Here is a 14,924-nt window from a genome sequence, read left to right as displayed (position 1 = left end):
CCTTTCTTTAGCTTAGTAAGTGCAGTCTGAGTTGACGTGCTGTACTTGGTCAATTGTGCTGTACTTGGTCAATTGTGCGAATCTAATACCCATTGGTAATGTGGCTATTCCTTTAGGTTGTGGCCAATTTTCTTCTCTTTGATTCCTGTAATTTGAAGGAAGGAAGCAAGAGTCTCAAACCCTTGCTTCTTGAGAAGCTTGGGCAGGAAGAGTGTGTCCGGATCATTGATACCCGATTAGTGGGGAGGAGTTTTGTTTAATAATAGGCTGCCACAGTATGTTAAAGTTACGCTTCAGAGCAAGCCAAACAAGTTTATGTTAGGGTATGTGGGGAATGAAACTTTACAGATAAATTCCGTTGTTTAATTTAATACTAAGTATTATTTTTCAATTTTATATCATAGTGTGCTCTATTTTATCTTTCAATGAAAACCTAATAAAGGACAGAGCATAATAAAGCATAAGTTAATCCTTTCATGGGCCTATTGAGTGTCAGAGCCACAGTGGACTCCAACGCAGCTCATGAACTAGAGATCTGCACAGTCACTTGAAACCAGTTACTCTGGGGGTCCTGGAAGGGCCGGTAGAGGAATGCAGGAATGCGACTGATGGAGGAGATGTACTAACTCCCTGGTATTAAATTGGAAATGATTCATATTTTTTAAAGGCATTTCAAAAACGTAAACCGAGTGCCCTTGTGAACAGTACTCCCCTGCATCACCGTTTCTATTGTTTTTCAGCAGGAGAATGGGTTTTGTTTGCTTAAAGACATCTGATATTCATTAACGTGATTTCAAGTGTAAGGGATTGAGCAGTTGCCCCTTACAGAAATGTAGGTCATGTAGTTACCATGAACCACGTTCTGCTGTTAAATTACATAGTCGAGAGAACATGCTAAATATGTGCTCGCTAAGAAACATTTCAAAAGTGCATTGTTCGGACAAGCCTTAGACGCGTGCTAGGTTGGGGGTTACTTTGCAAAGTACTCAAAGAAATCCTGAGATCATTGGATGGTGTCTTGTCCAGCTAGGGTGAGGGGACATTCCCGCAGAGCCTGCAATATTGCTAAGAGGAGCTTTGAGCCTGCTTGTGGCCTTGGGGCTACAGGCCTGCTGAAAGAGGGGCAGCAGTGCCTGACCCCTGCAAAGAGTTAACCGGCTAGAAAGAGAAGCCCATTGCTCTGGGGCAGTTTCCTAAATCCCAGATGCTGTGGGAAGTGTAATCGGCACCAGCCCGAGTTGGAGTAAATCAATCGTCCTCCTCAATCTAATCTAAATAAACCTCAACAGCTACGAGCCTCCGCTCCCCTCTGCCAAGAAGACATCCTGACAAAGTGTCAAAGTGAGTGGTACTAACTCTTGACAATCGTGGTCTCCAGCAGAGTCCACGGGCAGATCGAAGATGACTCCATGAGATGCCGACCACGCTCTGACACTAAGAGCGAGTCTGAAGATGGTGGGTTGGCCCTTGCGTCCATCTAAAAACAAAATCTGGACGTACACTGTATGCATGTGAGCATCAATACCCAGGTAAAGCTGGGAAAAGTGGGCGGGACAACAACCGAACTTTAAAGACTCATTAGTTGGACCTATTAAAGAATCACCTACGGGTAACAGAAACAAGTAAGCTTGTTACACATTCTGTAGTGGTCTGCACATATGCTTACTTTAAACCTGATTATTTTCTGTGTAGACACTTCCTTGCTACATGTGTAGAATATAGTGCCTTTCTTATTTCTGTGTGCAATGTTGCACTTTGGAATGTATTAATACTCTATACATTTTTCATAAAAAGAGTCACCTTCTTCTTTTTTAATGGCTGTTTTATAACTGTTGAGTTCTGAGGCTCAGCCCTTACTCTACCTCCCAGAAAAGCATTGGACTGCTCTCCTTGCTACCCTACCTCTGATTGCCAAATGTTGATGTAGTGTGCTTCGTTCTGGTCACTAGAATAGAAACAGCACACAACCAGTTTATTTCATAGGAAGTCTGTCTCAAATCACCAAACCCATGAAATCACTGGATTCTGAGAAACCCAAACAAAAGATATTTAGTGAGCATTATGTTTCAGGACTTTGGTGATAGGAACAAAGGAAAGCGGTAGACAGTGGGCCCCCTCTATTATAGAGAGGGTACGGTACGCCTGTTTCATTTAGGATTTGCAGCGTGAAAATTCTTGCTGGCCCTTTTTTTGGTGGGTGGTGTTTTGCCAAATGCCATTTTGTGGGAATGATGCTCAATATAGCATGACATTCCGAGGATAAAGACTAGTAGGTCTGACTGGTTCTGTGGGAAAATAGTTCTGATTTGCTTATTATGAAAGATTAAGACCAGGACATTAGGTCCAACCTATTTTTTGGGAAAAGCCTTTAACCCCTTCGCCGCGGGGGTAATTCCCCCACGGCGCGGGGTGGGGCGGCGGCGTGTAGTGCTCATGACGAGCTGAGCTCGTCACGACTCCGCCCACTGATTGATTCTCGTGACGAGCCCAGCTCGTCATGTGGCACAGTGGAGCTGAGCTCATCACGACTCCGCCCACTTATTGATTCTCCCGCACAGGCGGGGAATCAATCTCGCATGGGCAGATCGCGGCCGTTCTGATGAGCCCAGCTCGTCATGAGTACAGCTCCACTGTGCCTCATGACGAGCTGGGCTCGTCATGAGCATGCAAGAGGTTAAGGGTAGATTGGTTTTACACTGTGTTAAAGGCTGTAGACAGATATTTTGGTGAATTGAATCTCCCAGATTACCTTGGTAGAAAAGCGTTTTGGTTATAACCTTTCACAAACCTTGAGGTTACAAGATTCATACTCTGATAATCCTTGCTAGACACACTCTTAGTAGGCCGTGGCATGCTTAGTTGTCTGCCATGCTCTTGTAATCAAAACAATGAATAATCAGATACATAAATAATGATACATAATATACATATGCATACATAAAGCGCCTTTCGGTCATCTTTCTCTTGCCATTGATCTCTTTGAATATTATACTCACTCTGCTCCTGTCCATGACTACATACAAAATGTTGCAGTGGGTCAGTCTACTTCAGCCATTGGCTCTGTTACCCTGTTACTGAAAGCATTTTGCCTAATCACAAGTGCATATCTGCCTGAGTTTGCTTCACTGCCAAGGGTAGTGGGCCAGTCCTTTATTTTTCAATTTCTTTCTTTTATAGTTGCTGGTTTCCTTTTTTACTTTGTCTTTTTAAATCTGGGTTTTTACATTACAGCTGTCAAATAGACCTGTTGCTTTTAGTATACATAGTGAGCTTTGGGTCCACTCCCTTTAAACCACAGGCTTTGTTTGATCATCCTCTTTCAGCCATTGGCTTAAGACTTTGAGAATCTCGTCTTGGCTCCTCCCAGTTGAGTATGCATCCTTCACCTATTGCTATTGGCCATTAAGGTGTATCCTTCTGCTACCACTTGAGAGCTTGCATGGAAGTACACAAGGGACTACTTTACAACTATACCCCTCTGCTCCTGCTGGGCCACTCCTGTTTGCCTCACTCTGTTCCTATTCTGTACTCCTCTATATTTCCTTTAATCCTTCCCTGCTTATTCTCTGTACTCCTTATTCTCCCTGCATCCCAGACCTCCCCATGGCATTTCTTGGCCCCCCTGCCTTCCCTACCCTGTCGGTTGCTTTTATTGACTTCTGGCGTGACCACAGTTGTTGTGTTTCATATAAATGAAAGGCAGGCTGTACTAATGGCTTTCAGGATGACCGCCACATTTGGAAGCATTATTTCGGCCATCTTGAGTCGGTACAGTAATGCTACTCTGTGCCCAAAACCATTTCAAAGTGATCTCTCCAGTGCGATGTTTACTGAGTGGCCATCTTGAAATAATATTATGTCCATTGTGTATCTTTTTTTCTTTTTTTACTTCTACAAGATGGAAAACATGCTGCTTCTAAATTGGGCAGCCATGTGAAACTTTCAAACAGGAAATCACAATTTAAAATTCCATTGCAAGACTGACGCATGCTGCTATGTTTAATTTTATTTTGTGTTGTAATCATATGCCTCCTATGTTTAGTTGGCTGCATGTTTTCTTTTTCTACTTTTATTATTTTGATTTATTTGCATAGGATTGTTGAGTTTGTGTGTGTGTTTAATTATTGGTGTGTAAGTGGTTGCATGCATCATTGAGTCAGTGGTGAGTAAGTGGATTCATAACTACAAGGATGAGTGACAGAATGCATTAATAAAAACGTATTGAAGCCCCAAATTCACCAATGACTGAAGAGGCACTTTTATTTCTAAGCCAATTCATTTGGCATGGCCGGGGCTTGTTTGGTATTCCTGTTGCCGTGTTTGAGCCCAACAGTAGTGTTGGATTTATTTCATATATAAAAATGCCAAGAATAGGTGCTAAACCTGTACCATCCCAGTAGTGTGGGTGATAATTATTTATATGGTGCACCTTACATCGTTGAGAGTTTGAAATCTAGAGGTAAGGGATTTGTCTGAAATCTCTGTACCCATTCTGGTTTAAATTATCCCATAGATGCAGTTCTTATTAAGCTGGCTGCATGTCTTGTATAAGCTAAGCTAATTTCCCTGAAGGAAAGCAGGCCTGGAACTCTGGAGTGCAGCCAAAATAACTACATTTAGTTGTATATATTCCAGGGAGACGTGGCTGTAGATTAATTCAGTCTACTGTGGCGAATGGTGGGTTTAGCACAGTAGTTTTCCAACAGTATAGTTGAATGCAACATTTTTAGATAAAGTCTGCAGGAGCAAGCGCTCTCGTGTGTGAGACTCCAGTGTCTGATAATTGGTTTAGAACCTTCCCATAGCTTACCATTCTTTGGCACCATTGTCGCTCTTCATTTCAGCCTTCTCATTTGTCAGTAGTTGCCATGGTCACTTCCTTTTATTGCAGTGGAGCGTGGACCAAGTACCGATTAATTAACATGATTAGTGCCCCTCCTCTGGCCATCTTTTCTTTTTTGTATTTTTAAAAAGCGCAAACTTGACCGTAGGTATTGGAGCCCTCTGCATTAGCACCAGTTAGGTAACACAAGGACACATTAATTTTTATTAGGCACGGGGAGGTTAAGTGATTTACCCAGAATCACAGGACATTGAGTCGATGCTGAGACTCTAACATGGTTCTCCAGCTCCAAAGTCAGCAGCTCTGACCTTTACACCACTTTCTCTCCTGCTTTTTGTGCTGGAATTCAGGAGCCGTTTACGCGCTATGACGCTGCGTCATAGATTTAAATCTGCTTTTTTTTTTTTTAAATGATCTTTACCTCCTCTCCCTGTTTCTTCTCATCACGTCCTGGATATGGTTGTTGCAGCTCTGTGCATTCCTCGAAGGTAACTGAACTTTTGTTTATTTATATGTTCGCCATGGTTGCACGAGTTTCTTAACACCGTTCATCTCACACAACCCTGGAAAGCCTTTTTGTATGCTTGAAGCTAAAACTTAGTTACCTAACAAGGGTAAACCCCAAACTAGTCTCTGGGACCTGGGTAAAGAACAGTACCTAGGCTCGAGGAATCAGCCACATGTTTTTTAATTGATGTACTGTCTTGATTCACACTTTATCCTGTAATCACTTCCCTATCCTCACGGAATTACTATAACCCCACCCTTTTTCCTCCCCATATCACGTTACCTCCTAGGGGCACTTTCATATGTAATATTGTGTAAATACCTCCACTAAGAGATTGATGCCCAGTGTGAATTAAACACTGTGTGCAACAAATATTTTTTGTCTTAGTTTTGTATTTGAATTTGTCTTGATTTTATGCACTGTATTGCTGCTTTCTGGGACCACTGTTCCTAGGTACTGAAGCTAAAACTTGACACAAAGCACTTTCTGCTATTCTGCTTATGATTTCAACTCCATAATAAAATGATTTAAAAATGTATGCTGTTTTATGTGCGGATGACAAGGTTACTCGATGCTCCCGTTCTTTGGGAAAATATCAACCGTTATTCTCATCAGTGAATTCTTTAAAGGTTTTCTCCCAGAGGTACGCTCTGTATCACATGTCGTGAGATGTCAACTGCCGTTGAAAGGGCTGGTGTTGCGTTACTTCACGTATGCAAAATGTACTAGTTTTGTGATGTAATACCTGTTTTAAACAGTGCTCCAAGACTTTTTATTTTTTTTGCAGTTTTATATAGCCGAACTCGACATGAAGGCATTGGAGCACTTAAAATGAAGAACAGTTACATTAAACAAGAGACATTCGTATTTGTTTTTTTGACACGGGGCGATTAAGTGATTTGCACAGATACACGGGATGTTGAGGCGACGCTGAGATTCTGACCCTGTTCCCCAGGTTCAACGTCGACGCAGCTCTGGCCGTCACGCCACAACCTCTCGCCAGTTCAGCAGCTTTGTAAGCGGTAGTCTCTGACTTGTTGGTTGAACAGGGGGGAAAAAGCATGTGTCTTTATTAAGTGCAAGCGAACTGCTTTTGAGCCACAGCAGTGCTTAATTTGTAAAATAAGAAGTGCAGGTGCTCAAATGTTTTCGTAGGAGGCCAACACCCACTTTTCTGGCTCCACCCATATCCACCATTGGCTCCACCCACTTCCACCATTGGCTCCACCTACTTCCACAATTGGCTCCAGTGATATGTACCCCATAATGTGGCCTAGATATTGACTGATGGAGCAACATAGGCTAAGAAGGCTAAGTCAAAGGCAAGAGAAATGTTTGTGCAGCGCACATCCTGAACTCATGTTTTTTGAAGGAGCGCTCAAAGTGAAACTGAACAAAAAGGTGTTTTGCTCCATGAAGTAAAGTATTTGCCTATGATTACAACATTTGGTCAAGCATGAAAGCCAGATTCTCCACTTTCAAGCTCTGCAATTCACCAATTATAATTAGATGTGTATTTTGCATTGACATCAAAGGTTACTTTGTCCTTAATCTATGGGGTCATAAAATTAGCGCAGGGGGAAAAAGCCGAACCACATTTTATTTTTTGCAGGTTTACATGGTGCGAACCCTGACATGGACAGACAGAGGAGCACTTCACAACAGACAGACTTTTTTTACCATGCACATCCAGATTTGCCAGAATTCAAAGCTGAGCCCATGGATTCGAACCTGCTTCCGTATGTCTCATCCTTTGCCTTCGCCTCACGTGCAAGCTCCTCAGATTTTCAGCATCTCACCCACGTCTATCGCAAGCCCATGCACAAAAATAAGCAGCAAGAACCCAGCGCCGACAATGGTCTCTCTCTTTGCCTAAGATCACATGATTCGGTTTAGCAGGAAAGCTGGGATTCATCCCCAGAATGATTCTACTGTTTTGCACTATGCAATTCAGCCGGAATGACTAGATGGGCACATCTTTCGGACTTCAAGGGTTAACGCTTTGTCCTTAATTCATGGGGAATGAGATTTGAAAAGTAAAAGTGTTTAAGAGTTGTGCTGTGTTGGAAATCCTGAATTGATGAGCTGATGACCTCCATTTTAAAAAGATTTTGTGCCAGTAGAGACTTCTTACGCATAGTAATTCATGTGGGGGTGCGCTGCTATTGAGCATTCTATACATTAGCAGCAGCACAAATGAGGTCCACAAAAGGGCCATACAAGGATACACTGGAGAATAATGATTTCAACAATAAGACTGAGCTAAATATGCTATACAGACTCCGGCATATCATATAACAATTTGGGATCCAGTGCACAAAATTATCATACATTAGGGGAGCAATCATTTAATCTCAGGGATAATTTTTTCAAGGTCTTCAAGTTCAAATAACTATATCTTTATTTTCGTAGTAAGCCCTTTACATGGGTCTTTGATGCTTACACTCCACATAATAAAGCCTGAAGACTAGAGCACCGAAAATGGCCCTGATGCAGGACTTAATGGATACCAATTTAAGTAATGAGAGTAATGGGAGGCATGGGAAGGCTGTTCACATACACCAACCAGCTCCAGAAGAAATTAAGACGAAGCAACAACAAATAATATCCTGCTTTGCTCTTCACCAGCAGATAAGTTTGCCTACACCTCCCCGTATTTCGTCTTCTAGTGCTTAGTATAAAAGTGACACCACAGCTGAAGAATTCCATGTTAATAACAACTCAAATAAGTTTAGTTCAGTTTCAGTTAATGAACCAGTTTCCGGTAGGGAAGAAATTTTGGAATACAACCTAACCTCCACTACCACCACAAGCACCCACATAGACACAGGCAACTATTATGCAACCTCGATTAATCAATGAATTAAAGGCTATGGTTGTGACTTGGATTTGATTACTGACCTGATGAAGAGTTAGACTCAGTTTCAGACGCAGGCACAGCCCCTGGCATCAAAGCCGAAAGTACTTTTACTAACACCATGCGTCTACACCAAATAATGTACATATTGACGTGCCTCCAACTTACCCAGTTGTTGCAGCAATAAGCAAAACATTAACTAAAATGTCAGACACATTGATTGAAAAATCTCTGTCATTGGTCAATCAGACAGCATAGATAAAATAATTTTCTCTGAGCATGCAGATAATAATCACTTGACTCTGTTACTGTTAGGCAGGCTGCTGCGCAGATTCATTAACCGATCAGGCCCTGGCCTGCCTGCCTCGCCCTCACACTGGTGCGTGCTGCTTAGGCTGCGCTGCGCACCTTTATTTATTTTAACTCATGATTAGTCCTACCACCAGGCCGTGCCTCACCTGGTGCTGTGCTGCCTGTTGTAAGTAATTAGGTAGTGGTAACCAACGTCGTCAAGATCGCGCTCGCCTCTCACTAGACAGAGCAGCCGGTTGAAGAACCCAGTCCACGATGAGTTGGTGAGGTGCTGTCCATGCGGGAATGCTGGGGCGTGGTGGCAAAAAGCAGCGAATGCGCGCGCATTCCAACCTAAAAAATATCTGCGCACGCTGCCTGCTGCCGCGCACAGCCCCAACCCCCGCAGAAGACCGTCACCAAAGCCCTGCCCAATTCAGTGTTCCGCCCACCGGGCCGGCAACACTGAGCCGCAGCCGCTGCATTCAAGAGATTCAGATCAATGAGATCATACTAGAAATACAAAGTAAGTGAGAACTAACTTGAACGTGTGACTCGTGTGGTGTGACTGAGTCGTGAAGCAGTACATAACAAACGTAACACTAACAGTAACAGCAACTTACGGTAGCGCAGCAGTGCAGCACTCACGCTGTGCCACGTAATTACTATAAAATCAATTACGTGCACTAAACATGTGTAGACCCGGCCCTGATAATTAAGTGCCGGTGCTAAGCACCGGCAAGCACCGGCACAAATTAAGCACTGAGCCACAGCCTTCCTGTAGGAGGACTGAGGCACCTCAGCAGCAGTATGTTGCTTTTGTATTTCCTACTGACAACCTAGAAACGATAAGCTGCTTATAGTCACAGTGCAGCCTTCCTCACCTTTAAGAAAGGCAGTCATTGTCTCTAAGAAATTAGGTAGGCCCTAGTAAATGTCTGAATTGTAAGGCATGCCGTTAAGTTTATTAGATCCGTTTTTTTAGCACAGTAAGCTCTATAAACAGTCTATATTTCCAGTGCTGCACTGACTTGCATTGTCCATGCTCTGTATCCTCGGCATGCTGCCTGCATGCAGATTGCAGATGCTTTGACTCTCAAGAACTTCTGATAAAGCGCTGCACGATATGCAGCGAAATGACGCTGGATCACGTCTGGAGTCTGAGGTAGAGTTGTCTTTGACGGAACGTCCTATATAGAACTTGTTGGACAGTCGCAGCTTTCTTCCACTGGTGCCTTTGTTTCCTGACCAAATGCAGCCTGTAAACGAAGACAAGCTTCCCGCTTGTGTCCAGGTTCCGCTTTATGCTGCACGGAGCACTTTTTTCAACTGTAAAGTCTTTGAACAAAGAGCGCAGCTTTCTTAAGAGCTCTGTAATAAAGTTGTCTTAGCCTCATCCTCACACTTGCCTGGATTCTCCTGATGGCACGCTTACACCCTTGGAACATTGCACTGATTGGGTAGGCACGATGAAAGGCCTGAATTGTCACTGCACATTTGAACTTCCACGCTTCTTTCTTGGAGCGCATATTTCTTTAAGCAGTTTGCAACACCACAACAGCAGAATATGTTCTGTTGTAAACCAACACAGCTCGCCTTCTAGTAAGGTGTGCCCTCTGTACCGACCTTGGAATCACACGGACAGCATTTCTAAATTTTCTGTACCTATGCTGCTGCTGCCGCTTCCTTGGATGGGCCTTTTATGAGATGTCCCAGGTTTTCACACCTAATAAGTCTTGCCTCTCTTGCCTCATTCGCCAGAGTGACTAAAGCAGGCAGGTTGCTGAGACTTGCTTTTGCAAATGGCGGGCTTTCATCGCTCTGAAAGCAGAATGCAGACTTATAACTGCTGTGCGTTTATCAAATACTCCTGTCATTCATACTTCGTTTGCAGGTACGCTTTGCAGTACCGTTGGAGTGCAATAATGTGCCCCTTTTTATGTCAAGTCTACGAAAGCATGATCTAGCATATGTGCTCTCGCTTGCGAGACTCTTGTTTCTAATATTGGGCTTGGAACCTGCCTATAGTTTACCATTCTTTGGCATCATCGTTGCTCTTCTCTGCTGCCATCTCCATAGCTCTTTGTTTTAAAAGCTTATTTAACTTATCCCTGCCGTCCCCGGCTTCCTCTCCTTTCCCCCCACCCTTCATCCATCCCGTCCCTATTTCGTCTCCCCTTTCCACCGCCCCATGCATCTGTGTCTTTGCATGGCACTACTGTTCAAATGATTTTTTTATTGCTGTGTTCCCAAGTCATACTCCAATGCTTTCTGTACCCTATAATTTAATTTTCTTTGACACACTTCCAATCTCTCTCTCCATGTTTCCCCTAATGTCATCTCTCTCTCGTTCTCCCCTCTCTTGCTTTTTTCCGCTTTCCCACTGTCCTTTCTGTCTCATACTCTCTCTCTTCTTCCTTCCTCTCCCACTCCTACCTGCCCCAGTCTCTGCAGTCTGACTTAAAAAGTGCTATGAAATGGCCAGCGTTGACTGCTTTATGGTACTTTTTAGGTCTCACTTGACCCAGCGCATGCGCTGTTCTGACGAGACATTTAGTAGGTGGCTTTGGAAAGTGCTACCCACATTTTTGTGCTGGCTACAAGCGTCCGTGCACGATGGCGTGCACGCGCACAGCTGCTCCCTGCATTCCCCCTCCCTTCTCGCCCAGCCATCCTGCGCCAGCCTTCAGCACCATACCCCTCCCCCCCTGCTGCTGCGCGTGCATCCCATTGCGATCACTTTCCCTTTCCGAGTGATCGCGATGACTTTCGCTTTTACGGCCGCGTGGCGTTACTATTACTGCCGCGCGGCCAATGCTTGTTATAACTTACGTATCGACCCTGCCTGCATTTTTTTCTGTGCCATGCTCCTTTTCTTACCACTTATCCATGCTGACAAAGTCCCTATGTCTTCTCATTCTCTCTCCTCCCCATTAGTTTCTCAAGCTCTCCTCCCTTCGTCAATTTATTGTCCTTCCTTGCTCCTGTGGTATTTGTTTCTCTATCATTCCCTTTCGTGATCCTCTCTTCCTTCCTCCTGTACCCTTTGTGCTTTGTTCTGATTGGGTAAGTTGTGTCCTCACCTACTCCCCAATGCTCCCGGGACAGTTTCTCACCTCACTCCCATTTAGTTATTTAGTTATTTATTTATTTATTTATTTATGCAGCAGGAATGTGCTTTTGGGCAGCTTGAGTCATTGTTTGTGCTTCATGCACTATTATTTTTTTTATTTATTGTAATTTTATTTAACCATTCTAATATGGGCATCTGCTCTGTTAGAAATCCAAACTAAAACCGGCCGTTTGCATCGAGACGCATGCACAGGTATTTGCACACTAATGAACACGCATCATGATAATTGACTGCCATCTTGGAATAGGTTTTATTTAATAAAAAACATAATTCCAAGATTGCCAGCCTGGCACGAGAATGCGTCTTGATGCAGGCAAATACATCTATATATATTCTCTTCTTTGCTATTAGTCCCTCGTCTATTTTCATCTGAAATTACCCTTAACCAGCCAGCTCATAAACAGTATTCTGGTAATTTAACCACTTAAAATTAGGCACTAAAACTCTCCAGCGCAAATGACACATTTTGAACACCCGATTCACGGATTTGCACAAAAAGAGGCGCTGTTCGCACATTTTCCCCTTCTTTCTGCTCACAGTTACCATCAGCTCAATTTGGGCTCATAATTAAATCGGCAGCAGTGCAGTAAGTAGCATGCAGTCTTGACGCCGTGGTCTCGGCTTACATGTTAGTTTGTGGTCTAGTTAACTACGAAGTTTACTGCCGGCCTGCACTTGCCAATCACATGCATTTAATTCCCTGCCACTTCCCGCACGGTCCTTTTCGGGGTGGCTGCTGCCCGGCCATCTGCGAGCCCTCCTGTGCCAGTGTCTCGGGTGCAAGTCGCTATCCGAGGCAGTCTCACATGCGTGCAGGCAGCTCGGCACTGGAGGGTCTGGGTCTGTCCACGTCTTCCTTTCTCTCCGGTGGCGTAACAGTGGCTCCATGGTGGCATCAAGAGAAAAGGGCACCAGAACCCTGGCTAGGTAGTAAAAGACAGCCATAAATACAGGTTTGCTTTCAAGACAGAACAGGTACGCACAGACAGCAATGCAAGCTTCTTTGCCATACAAGCGGCAAGTACATTATAGTTAGCAACAATACCTCATGTGCAAGTAGTTCACCCTCGCCTGTTGATTTTGTTTTGAGCTTCTTGCTTTAGTTAAGCATCATCATGTCTGAGCTGCTGATAACAGAATGCACAGCCTTCACGAAGATTTGGCAAGTTAACACCTCTGCTGAGAAACAGCTGAAGTCAAGTATGGAGCGCTATAGAAAAGCAAGTTTTTAGAACAGTTTGCCCTGAATGCAAATGCTCTAGGCTACTTTGAAGAACTGATACATATAAATCACAGATGTAAATGTACAATGCTTGTAGGAGAGTAGGATCTGCTTCTTATGGTTACCCCCACTTTTTGCTGATGCTTCACTTTTTTCGACTTTAGTCTGGCTGGGACCCTGCTATCCAGGGCCCCAGCTTAGCTGCTTCCTCTCTAAATCGATTGCATGTACTTTAGGTACACCACAGATTGGATTCTGGGTAAGCCTTATAAGTCCCTAGTACATGGTATACTATGTACCTAGGGCATAGGTACCCCAGAGGCCTCTCAGGGGCTGCAGCCTGGTTTTACCCTGGCGAAAGAAGGAGAAATGTTTATTTGCTCAAAAATGTTGCTGTTTCCATGTGTGCTGCATGGTGCAGCGCACATGGAAACAGCAAAACTCCAGTGATTGTTTATGTGCAGGAAGGTGCTCCTTCCTGCACATAAACAATCATTTTAAAAAAAGGACATTTTGCAACTTCTATGTGTGCTGCATTGAGCAGCACACATAGAAGTAACAAAACGCCATCTTCCACTGCAGCGCAGACACCCTTGCCCTATGGTGCAAGGGTGCCTGCGTTGGCGCTAGGCAACTAAATTTAGCACCACCACAAGGGGAACGCAGGGTTGCACCATATTCTTGTAAATATGGTGCAGCCCTGTGTTTCTAAAGTGATGGCGCTTGTCGTTAGTCTTCTTGGCTTTAAGGCACGCTTCGCCACTTTACTAGTAAATATGCCCTTCGGTGTCCAAGGCTATTCAAATTCAGCCTCTATCTGTTCGTCATCGGCTGCATCCTCAGGGTCATATTGCAGCTTCTGTCTTTACAGTCCCTTAGGCCAGATTCCATCTTCTTCCTCTTTGGAGCCACCTTCATGCATTTCTGGGTCTTTCTTCAGGGGACTATGACATGATTTTCCCTCTGTCTCCTGAGATTAAGGAATATATGTCTTGGTGGCTTCTGCTGGAGTCATTGTTTAGGGGGATAGAGCCACAACCAGACCTCCCTAAGATTCTGATGATGGACAGCAGCTCTTTTGGATGAGGTGCTTGTTAAAATCATCCTGTTCTCCACCCTTTCTCCCCGTTAGCCCCCCACCCAATTGCAAAAGTCAAAAGCTCTCCCAGGGACAAGACCTAAAGGCTTTTCCAATGTTTGCTGATTGTTCCAGTCGAGTATTTCAGACATGGTCCGAACAGAACAGGATTTTGCTTTTGGCCCGACTGTGATGAATGATTTGTTCTCAAAGTAACAGGACGTTGCACCGAATAAAGAATCCCTGCTAATATGCAGCTGCAGAGTCACTAAGAATAAATTTATCAGAAAAAGTTTGATCAAATTGTAGCACATTTTCAGAGATCCCTATTAAATAAGCCAAAGGCAAGAAATATATATATTCACTGCAACATCGGCTAACCTAATATTTAAATTGCTTAAAGATAGAGCTTAATTTTGCCTTATGCAGACCAAAGCTGCACTGTACCTTAAAAAAATCTGTTTCTTTCCTTATATTAAACTGACAACATAGCTCTAAATGGAGTTGTCATTAAGCTCATACGGTGTCGCATCATATCTGCTGGTGTCATATAATGGCTTCAAAGACGAAGGATTCAAAATGCCTTTTTCTTCCATTGATGTTAATTCACACAGACAAGGACAACATAACAATTCCCGCCAGCGAGGACTGAGTGTAAAACATGATTTAAAAAAAACACTCACGCTTAGATGTAATCTTTTAAGATAGTATATACTGCTGACAAACTCTCCTTAAACGGCCACAAGTTGGCTTTTGTACTTTTAATTGTTGAGAAAATGTAATCACCTCTGGAAATCTACCAGGTCAGTCTGCCATCCCATGTCCACTAAGGTTTTGTGACCAAGGCAAAAGTCTGTAAACATTAGATTTCCTGAAGTTACATGTTAGAAGAGTAATTGATTTATGCCATCTCTTTCCTATGTCTGTACTGTCAACCCTGGTTTCATTTTTGACCACCAGGGATGGTAGATGTGATGTGAAAGTTCTGATCT

General features: G+C 43.6%; 1 protein-coding gene across 1 annotated transcript in view; it reads left to right on the top strand.

Annotated features, from left to right (window-relative positions):
* DTNBP1 (dystrobrevin binding protein 1) overlaps positions 1 to 14,924 on the top strand; it is a 516,522-nt gene that overhangs the window by 454,814 nt on the left and 46,784 nt on the right. The window lies entirely within an intron of this gene.

The sequence above is a fragment of the Triturus cristatus genome, chromosome 5_2, assembly GCF_964204655.1.
Source record: "Triturus cristatus chromosome 5_2, aTriCri1.1, whole genome shotgun sequence".
NCBI lineage: Eukaryota > Metazoa > Chordata > Amphibia > Caudata > Salamandridae > Triturus > Triturus cristatus.
This window is presented reverse-complemented; position numbering and strand designations above follow the sequence as displayed.